The sequence below is a fragment of the Magnolia sinica genome, chromosome 5, assembly GCF_029962835.1.
Source record: "Magnolia sinica isolate HGM2019 chromosome 5, MsV1, whole genome shotgun sequence".
In the NCBI taxonomy this organism is placed as follows: domain Eukaryota; kingdom Viridiplantae; phylum Streptophyta; class Magnoliopsida; order Magnoliales; family Magnoliaceae; genus Magnolia; species Magnolia sinica.
The window spans coordinates 82,895,003-82,905,810 of NC_080577.1; positions in this window are offsets into that span (position 1 = coordinate 82,895,003).

The following is a 10,808-nucleotide window of genomic DNA, read 5'->3' on the forward strand; positions in this document are numbered from 1 at the left end:
AGTTGTATGTATATTGTAAGCACAAATACCATAAACAACTTCCATAGCCTTATCGGGTTCTGCCTTCTAAGTTCCCTGGCCTCGACTTTTCTTGTGCGTTTGGATACTCTTGCATTTATTTCATCTTCCTCTTTTAAAACATAAATTCCTCCCCTTTCCTTTGATTAAGTAGACTTAGAAGTGGTGGTTCTTGAGGAGGTATCCCACGGTTGCGCATTTTTAGCAAGTTTATTGAAATAATCCCATGCATCATCAGCTTCCGTGTTCATAAATTTCCTATTACACATCATCTCCACAAATTAGAGCATGGGCGGGGTCAATCCTTCATAGAAAAAGCTTGTTATCTGCTATGTTTCATAGTCATGTTGTGGACATGAATTTATGAGATCCTTATATCGCTCCCAACACTGGAAGAAGGTCTCATACTCTTTTTACAAAAAATTTATGATTACTTTCCTTAAGGTATTCATTTTATGATACGGGAAGAACTTTTTAAGGAACTCCCTTGTCATCTCAACCCATGTGCCAATGGACCATGGTCTTAAGGAATATAACCATGACTTAACCTTTTCTTTCAAAGAGAAAGAGAACAATTTCAGTCTTACATTGTCATTGGACACGTTTGGGAAGTATAATGTAGATATTATCTCATCGAACTCTTTTATATGCAAGTATGGACTTTCATATTCTAATCCATGAAACTTAGGGAGGAGTTGAATCACCCCTGGTTTAACATCCACAGTTCCTGTATTCAACGGGAGTATCATGAAGGAAGGTGTACTCACCCCCGCCGATTGTAAATAATCTCATAGAGTACGAGGCGGGGGTGCATGATGCACCTCATTCTCATCATGCACCTTATTCTCATCCTTAGCTTCCTCAACTAGGTGTTAAGGTTAATGTGCAGCCATAACTTCAATTAACTAATAGGATCTCAAGTGGTGTCTAATCTAATGGATAGGTAGCCCTTCGACTAATCCTCCTTCACTTAAGAGACATCGATCGAGTGTTGTTACGAACCCACTTGGGCATGAAACACTCACAGCCCTCAAGCACCAAACAACTAAAACCTAAAAGGGAAATTTTTTTAAAAGAACTCCAGCAAAAGAAAACTAAAAAGATAAGAGAGTTGGAAAGAGGTTACCTGATTAGAGTTGCTACATTGGGATTCTGCAAAGCATAAAACAAAGTTAGTTCTAAAAACAATTACAAAAAATTCTAACCTAGAAACAAAAACTTAACCCTAATTTTAATACTAATTAATCTCAAAAAAATGTAACCGTAGCCCTGGCAATAGCACCAAAAACTTGTTCATAACTCCAATTGCAAGGTCGCGATGTAGTAATAACTCGGTGAGATTGAGGTCGAATCCACAAGGACTAAACTTATACGTATTGTGAAAATAACTAGAACAAGAACTAGAATAAGATCTAAATTTAAAATCTGAATAAAAGAGAGTAATTGTCAAGGATTTATCAAATATAAAAGGAAACTAGAGCACCAAGGATCCACTTGTAGCTATCAAGATGCTACCGTACTTGATTCAAGAAACACATTTGGAATTGGAGTCCTATCCTATCCAATTGGAAGGTAAAATAACTGAAGTACAATATGAACTTTGCATTGAATTAATTCATACATGAAATAGTATTGTGATGATTGGAAGGGATTCCATCATCCTACCATGCCTAAGAGATAATGGTGAACAACATGATTTACAGATCTCACAATCTCATAATGAAAAAGAAGATATTTAAAGCTATCACAGCGTCTATTATAATTTGAGTCACAATAAACTGTAGAAAACTGAAAATATTCCTTAAATTCAAACAAGAAATCAATAAAGTTCAAGATAAACAAAAATCAAAGCAAAATAAACATCCCAACACACTACAAGCTTCACCTCTTATCCCTAGCTAAGAGATTAACTAGTCATAGCTAACTCAAAAATATAAGAAAAGAAAAAAGATCTAATAGAACCCATGAACAAATCGAAGCAAAAGAGCATTGTTAGCGCTTCACCTAGACCTCCTCTCCCTTTACAAACCCTAGAAGATGCTTTGGAATATCATAGAGACTCTTATTTATAGTTGCAAAACTCCAACTTTTGCACCAAGTTGGAAAAATCCGCAAGCTGCCTCAAATTTATGCACTCCACATAACACCATTGATGTTATCAAAGTGTCCTCAATTGCACCTTCGAGGTTACCTAAGTATCTTCGATTACATTGAAAAATCATCCAAAACTGTCCAGCGAGTTTGGCTTGAGAAATCCTGAAATATCCGATTACATCAAACTAGCTTCGATTGCACCTTCGATGCTATCTAAGTCGATTGCATCAAAGTCTATTCTAGAACTTTTTCAGAACTATGTTTTTCTGGCCCCGAAATTTCATAATATCTTTTTTCAAGACAATTATCCGGATTCCTTTTCTTCACTTTAAATCTACGATTCTCTTCATTCTTCACTTGGTTTCCTAGGATCTTTGGCATGTGAATTCTTAATTAATAACTTCCAAATCTCCAATTCTTCATTATCTTCTTTTGAGCACTAAATCCATTCTTTTAGGTGCATATTTATCATAAGCTTCCGAATCACCTCGCATGACAAAAATGTATATAATTAAATCAAATTATCAATTAAATGCTAGGAAAACTAATGTAATTGAATGGTTAAATATGCAATATTTGAGTCACAATAGTTATAATGTAAGTTGTGTGAAAAGTAATTTGTAAACAAAATAAATTGACTGAAACTACATTTGGTTTGTCGAGAGGAGACGCTGCACCTTGTAGTAAATCTCCTTAGGAAGTCTGAGATTTATTTCGAGTCATTCTCGACTCAAATACAAAGACTTTCTACACCCCCTCCCCCTACAATTACAACCAATACAACTAACCACAAAATATATAGAAATGGGCCTATTATAAATGAAGAAGGGTTAAGCAAAGGAACTACCTCCAGGCCCTCCATAGTTAGTAGAGAAGAAGAACAATAGAGAATTTTAAGGGAACAAGAAGAACATGATTATAAAGAGGTCGTAAAAGAAAGCTTCAAAGTGGCATCCAAGAGTGCCAGATAACAACATCCACCCATTCCAAGGCAACATGATGCTAAAGCAGGAACAAGCATGAGTAAATCGTTAAAGTTTCTTAAAATTCTCACAACATTTTATAGGCGGTTGGGAATCCCTTATAAATCAGATCATAAGAAGCAAATGAAAAAACTTATTCACTCTATGAATGAGGATAATGGGAAGACATCTCCCATATTTGATTCATCAGAGGTGAATGACCATCTTTTGGACACCTCCAACTCGAAGTCGGCCCAGAGTTCTCTTACAGTTGAAGTCGTAAAAAGAGAACCAAAGGATGATTCTGGCAACGAAGGTGGAGGTGTAGGAGGGGGTTACTATTATGGACAAGGTTCTTCTGGTTACACACCATAAAGGCATTCATCATGCATAGGTTATTAAATGTATGAAAGTTTTATTTGTTTACATGTGCATGTTAGGTTTATTTACTTTGTTTTTTTTATGGATGTAGTTTATTTACTTTGAAAGTTGGATCTATGATATTTTAAGATTTCAACAGTTGAATGACCTAGCTAAATGGTCTAACGTATTGATATCATGCACATATACGATCATGGCATATGCAATCTGGCACAAATGCGATCGCATATGTTGCATATGTGAAAATATGCGATTGCATATGCTATGTATGGACTCTTAATATCTCTCTCTCTCTCTCTCTCTCTCTCTCTCTCTCTCTCTCTCTCTCTCTCTGTCTCTCTCTTATATTTCCACTTCAAGTGGTCTTAATCTCTCTCTCTTTCTTATATTTCCTACTTGATAATACCAATTTCCAAGTGGTCTCTCTCTCTCTCTCTCTCTCTCTCTCTCTCTCTCCTACATTCCCTCTCTTGGAAGTTGAAAGATAAAGATTCAACCACTCGTTATTTTATTCATTATTTAATTGATTTTATTTGTCTCAAATATATTTTAAATATATGTAAAATTAGTTGTTTATTAACTTAAAAAAGTTACCCTTAATTTCTTCTTTTTTTATAATTTTTTGAAATTTTTCCATATTTTTTTATTTTTTAAAATTTTTCAAAGGGAAAAAATTTGAAACAGAAGACTCGATCTGAGCCGTACCTAACCCGATCCGACTTGGTTTCCCTGACCGAATCGGACTCGATTCAGGTTAGGACAATAAGGAATCGGTTCAGATCGAGTCAGCCCTACTAGACTCGATCTCGAATCAGATGGAGTTCAAGTCAGGTACTTGCAAAAATCAGATTGAGTCGAGTTGGACTTAATCCAGTCCGACTCGACTCAATGCCCACCGCTACGCACCGTCCATGTATTTTATTATAAAATTTTGGGCCATGAACTAAAAAATGAGGTAGATTTAACTCTCAAATGGCCCACACAAAAGGAAACTGTGGCCTTAATCCGTCCACCATTGAAGGTTATTTCCTTCATTAGGCCCACAATGAGGGTTTTTTCATCATCTAACCCGTTCATAGGGTCACATAGACATGGATAAGGGGAAAACACAACAGCTTGATCTAAAAGTTTTAAGGGCCCCAAGAAGTTTTTAATGGTAGGCGTTCAGTTCCCGTTATTTATTGTGGTGTGCTCCACTTGAGCTTTGAATCTTCCTCATTTTTTTCTCATGTCCTAAATTTAGCTAGCATAACAAATAAGCAATGTGGATAAGTCGCATACAGCACGATGGGCCCAACATTGATTTTGTAAATTTCTTGATTTAAGTGTTAAAAAAATTAAATTATCACATCCGCATTGGGAAAGATGTGGTAATTACCTAGGTAAATAATTATTACCCATTTACATGGTAATTACAATTGAGCTGAAAAATCAAATAGGCCCAAAGAGTAATTGCTTATCTAATTTGTAAGGGATTGATCTGTAAAATCTATTGATCTACCATATATTAAGGGCACGATAGATGCTTTGAATTCCCTGCGATTAATACTTTGATACCTTATATGGGAACCAATTCAATTGAAGTTCAAATATGTTTTGAGTTTATGAACAATGATTTAACTACTCTATTATCCGTCTAGATAAGATAAGACTTCGATTTAATTGAGTTATATAATTAAATTAAGTAAATTAAATATTAAGGAATAGTTATAAGTAGATCCTTAGAGCTCTAGTGTTTTATCTCTATTAATTTCTTTTTCAATTATATCATTACTTCTTAAATCAAATTATATAATATAGTTTTAGGTCTAGTTTTAGTTTTAAAGTATTTCAAAAATTGCACAATCATGGGTTCAACTTTGGTCTCACCAACTTATTACCACATCATAGCCTTGCTCCTGGGGTTTGTCTCGATCAAAAGGAAAATTGATCATGAACTTATAACAAGTTCTTAGTTCTTGATTTTAAAAACACAAAACACAAGAGAAGATTACAATAAACCCTTTTTAACAAGTGGGTCTCAACTAGCTCAAGTACAAATCAAAGCAACTTGATTTTTACTAACGAATCAAGGTCAAATTTGCACCTTATACTCTCATCTTTTAAAACTTTCTCACTACTCAACTATAACAAAGGAATGAAAGAAACATCTAAGAAAAGCAATGACCACACAAGATTTCTCCTTTTTGCATAGTATTTTCAAAATTTAGTTTTTCCAATCCCTTTCGCATGTGGAAACTGGGGATATTTTTGTTGAAAATTGGCATTTGGACAAGCAAGGGATAAGAGGGGAATGAAACCCATATTTGGAGGGTTGTAGCCTGCCCTCTCCAAATGCATGGGTCACAGTCTAGTTGCTAAGGGTGGCAATGGGTCTGGTCCAATCAACCAAACCCACTCTTATGTTGGGTTTGGCATATGTGGGGTCCAATAGTTAATCAACTCAAGCTCATTTAAATAAATGAGTCAAGATCAGGTTAAGTCATACCATTTCCAGAACCCCATGTAGGATATCAATGGGTTAGGTCAAATGACCAAACTCTTTGACCCAACCCACTTTATCTTGGGTTTGGGCTATGTTAAGTCCAGTAGTGGGTCAGCCTTTGATCTCTAGATCACTTAAAGGTTACAACACTTAATTACCACTTCTACATGAAAGGTGTCGAATGTTTTTCGTCTATTCTTTTGTTTGAAAAAACTTATTTTCATTACTGATTACTGAAATTTGATATTTTTAGTGATTTTCATTAATTCATATCATTTGGCTAATCTAACTTATTAAGTGCTTAAATTATTTTTCACTGAAAATATGATTTTTAATAATATTATTATTATTATTATTCTCAACACTACTCCCTCACTTAATACCGAAAGTGTTGGTGCACTACAATTACCTTTCACTTTTAACTAAAATATTCTTAAAATTATTTTAAAAATTATAAATAAGCAAGTTAAGTTTTCAGCACTTAATTAATTTTCTGAGGCTATTTTTCAATTTATCAAACGGCACTTAAAAATATTAGAGAACTAATGAATGAATGAACATGAGTAGTTGAGCACACTTTTCACTTCGGGCTTGTGGGACCCATGGGCTAGGAATTCAAAACCATTGAGGTTCATTGGATCCACTGTGGATGAAGGCAGGCTAGGACCATGCCCCAAAAAGATTCCATCGTTAGGATGTGACCTTTAATCATGGGTATTCATAAGCAGGCCCATCAGATGGATGGCTTGAATTAATTATGCATGTAAGTTTTACTCTTTTCAACTCAGGTGCACAAAGTATTAACTTTAGATGTGTTAATTTAGAATTACCATTGCATTAGTGCACTACAGATTCAACAATTGGTAACTGGTATTAGGCATCGATTGTTCATACAACACTTAATGTCATTTTTCAAATACAAGGCTTTCTTTCTTGCTAATATGTGTTACCTTTGTTTGAAAACAGATCCATTGCCAAGCCTTAGTGGAAGACTGAATCTGTTTCGACAAGGAGACTAGGGATTGAGTGCCTGTGTGGTGTGGGTGGGTGTGTCAATGTGTAGGGTGTGTGCGTTGTTAAAAAAGGGGAAAAATAAACATAAAGAGCCATTGAAAAGTTTGGTTGTGTTTATAACCATTTCCGGCGTCTTGACATGGTCCAATATATAATAGCCACATAGTGAACTCGCACTCAAAGAGATCTTTAGTCGATTTTCCTTCTGTGAATATGTGACTAAAGATGACGGAATTCAAAACTTAAGCGGACCACACTAAAGGAAAAATTAGAGAAAGAAATGCTACTGGTGAAACCTTTCTAGGCTCTACTTTAATGTTTATAAAAGGACGAGCCATAGATGTCCTAGAGGGGGTGGGGTGAATAGGACTATACAAAATAATCCGATATAATGCAGAATAATAAAACAAATATTCTCAATTGCTTAGAGTATTGAAATTTTGATTATAAATAGTTTGTAAGACAATTGTTAAGTATGAAATATTGTAAATTTCCCCCTATTTATACCTTGGTTTTATAAACATGATAGTGCTTAATCGATCTAATTATGCATGTTTTCATGTGCGAGGTGATTTCGAGTGCTTAAAGTAAAATTGATGCCAAAAGGAAGATATATGATCAAAAGATTACTAAATGATGATTTGGAGATTTAGAAGTCATTAATGAAGAATTCAGATGCCAAAGATCCAAGGAAACCAAGTGAGGAATGAAGAGAATTGAAGATTTGAAGTGAAGAAGAGGAATCCTAAAAATTATTGTTGAGGGTCAAATATTACATATTATCCCCCATTTATTACTTGGTTTTATGAACATGATAATGCTTAATGTTCTATGTTAATCATGTTTGTGTTGCAAGGTGAATTTAAGAGCTTGGATTAAAAAGGATGTTAAAAGCATGGATTTAACACACAAGAATCACCAAAGCAAAGGAGGGATCTTAGAATACCAACTGTAAGACCCTACCCCAAGCGTGCATTTCGTTCCTCTAGGTCTCGCAGTCTTACTGGTCGAATCCCGGCAACCTGCAACCTATGGATAGTGTTTGCAGTCATCCTCAAGCCCGATCACATAGATCCAACTCGGATCGACTCAAAACCTATGCCATTGCGAACGCATCGGTGCCACAGTTCCAAAGTCATGTCTCATGCATAAATTTGACATGTGCATCTTGTGATATTGACCCGAGCTTTTATTGGCCCTTCATCATGTGTGGGACCCACTTGCTGAGACCTACACATTTTTCCATGGTGGGCCCCACCTAGTTGCAAGTTCCAATAAGCCTACACCCTAGCCTCTTATACCTTACAAATAATCATTTTTTTCCTTCCCCATAAGCAATCATGCCTAGGCTCTTACAAAACAATCATATCTAGCCCCTACAACTGATCATAACCTACCCTCTCTCTCCTTGTCTCTCTCCATCCCTCTCTTTCTTCTCATTTCTAGCAAGCTAGAGCCCTCCAAACGTCCATGGCTTCCACCCCATTTCAGCCCATTGCATGCTCGATCTCTCCCATCCAAACCTTCTAAATCTTATCCTCATCATAGAAACTTCTTCCTTGAAGCTTGGAGAGTCCCAATATTGAAGAAGGAAGGAGTAATCTTAATGTGAGTGTTCTTCTTAGCTCCTTTCTTTCTTCTTCTTCCCTTTCCTCCTTTCTCTTTTGCTACATGCATCAAAGCATGTAGGGCCCACCAATCCATGGTGGAGGCCCTACATGGCTCTTAGAATAAGACAAAGGGCCTAGATCATCCATGATTCTAACCATGGTTGGCCATTCTCCATGGACCCACCATGATGCCCTCTCTTTCTCATTTCTTGTATATCAAGAGCCATCTAGGCTTTGGCATGCATGTAGGGAAGGGATCCCTACCATCCAGCAACTTATTTTGATGCATGTTGGTTTGTATGTAAGTGTATGATATAGTGATGGTGCGGATTTTTATGTGGGTGGCCCATTAGTGGCGAGACCACCCACCTATAGCCAGTTCTTACTCCTCCCTCTCCTTCCCTTGTAATTTTCTTCTATGTTTACTGATGAGGTGAGGCCCACCAAGGTAGGTTAGCAAACTCTCAGGCCCTAAGCAAGGTGGACATCCAAGCCCACTTGAATGGACATCCAGGCCGAACCATGTATACATGGTTTGGGTGACCTCCAAACCACCCTTTTCATGGAGGTTTGAATGAACCCAAGGGCTTGAAATTTTTTTGACATGTCAAGGTGGACCTCACAAGTTGAATCAGGGCTATAGGCCCTTTGATTATATTATATGAGCCAAAATATGAACAGCACATGTTGTTGTCCAGATTTCAGTCCAGTTGGAGTATGTGTTTTAGGTTGATGTTTAGGTCTATTTTTGGACCCCTATTATAAGACCTGTATCTTAGACCGTACCATTCCTTAGGCTTTCTCCATCCTCCCAGTCGAATTCCAGCAACCCTTGACCAGTATCCGACGTTTGTACGTGATCCTAAGCCAAGTCCTGCATACCAAAGTCGACTTGACCCGAAACTTGTACTCTAATGACCGCGTCGTCGCCATGACTCACTCACCGATCCATACTCGGATAGGAGATGTGGGCCCGCGTTCATCTTGAAGAAACGTCGCATGTTGCGAATTCCAAGAGAATCTCTATGATATGTCACATCAAATCAAGCCAAGTACACCACCTTACCTTAATGCCACCTCACCCTATCCCAAGTACAAATGACCACTCCCTCTTTTCCCAAAAGTCAACACTCTCTCTCCCTACCCATCCCTCTTTTTCTAAATTTAAAACAAAACCTTACCTCTCCATTCCCTTCCTTACAACACCCATCCCATATCAATCCATCATTCCTCTCTCCCTCTCATTCTCTAGGCAATTTTCAAATCCCATGAGAGCTTCCAACATCTAAGCTCTCTCCCAAAAACTTAATATGGCCCACCTTCTCATCTCCCATCTTAACCACTCATTCTCCATCAACCTCCATTAAAATTGAAGGCAAGGAGCATAGGAGTCCAAGGAGCTAAGAAGAAGGCCGATAGGTGGGTGATCCACCGTTAAATTTCATTTTTTATGGGACCACATGTGGTGGGACCCATTTGAACTGTACAATGTAAGAAATGGAGGGCCCATAGTGGCGGGGTCCCTCCTCTTCATCACACACACACACACTCTCTCTCTCTCTCTCTCTCTCTCTCTCTCTCTCTCTCTCCCATATTCCATGGCCCATCTTGATGTATTCTTTTTATCCATGCCATCCACCACGTGGACTGCACTATTGTCTAGGCGGGCCCACCATGTCAGCATCCATTAGAACTAGACGAAGAGGAAAACACAAGTGTTAGCTCATTTCAGGGCTGGTGGGTCCCACATGTGTGGACCTACCTTTGCATCCTTGATTGAGGGTCGTCCATTGCTAGATGGCCAGCAATGCTGGCATCTCTTATACTCTCTCACACACACATGTATACATATATATATATATGACATATAATATTATATTAAATGTAATTAAGTGGGCCACACCCACGTGATATCTCCACCGAGTACATCCAACCGTCCATTGCTAGACGCTGGATGCTAGGTGGATATAATATATATATATATATATATATATATATATATATATATATATATATATATATATATATATATATAATATTTTTAATAAAAATATGTATATATATTAGATTTTATATAAATTGTGGTGGGCCCCACGTGGGACCCACCTGTGCGTTTGAAATGCATACATCAGCTATATAGCTGCTGTATTGACGTCAGTGGGGGCTGTGGGCCCAGTGACGTCGTGCCCATCCCAACCGTCCAAGGCAGCAATGGTGGGGGCCAGCCACGATGTGTGTGGGTCC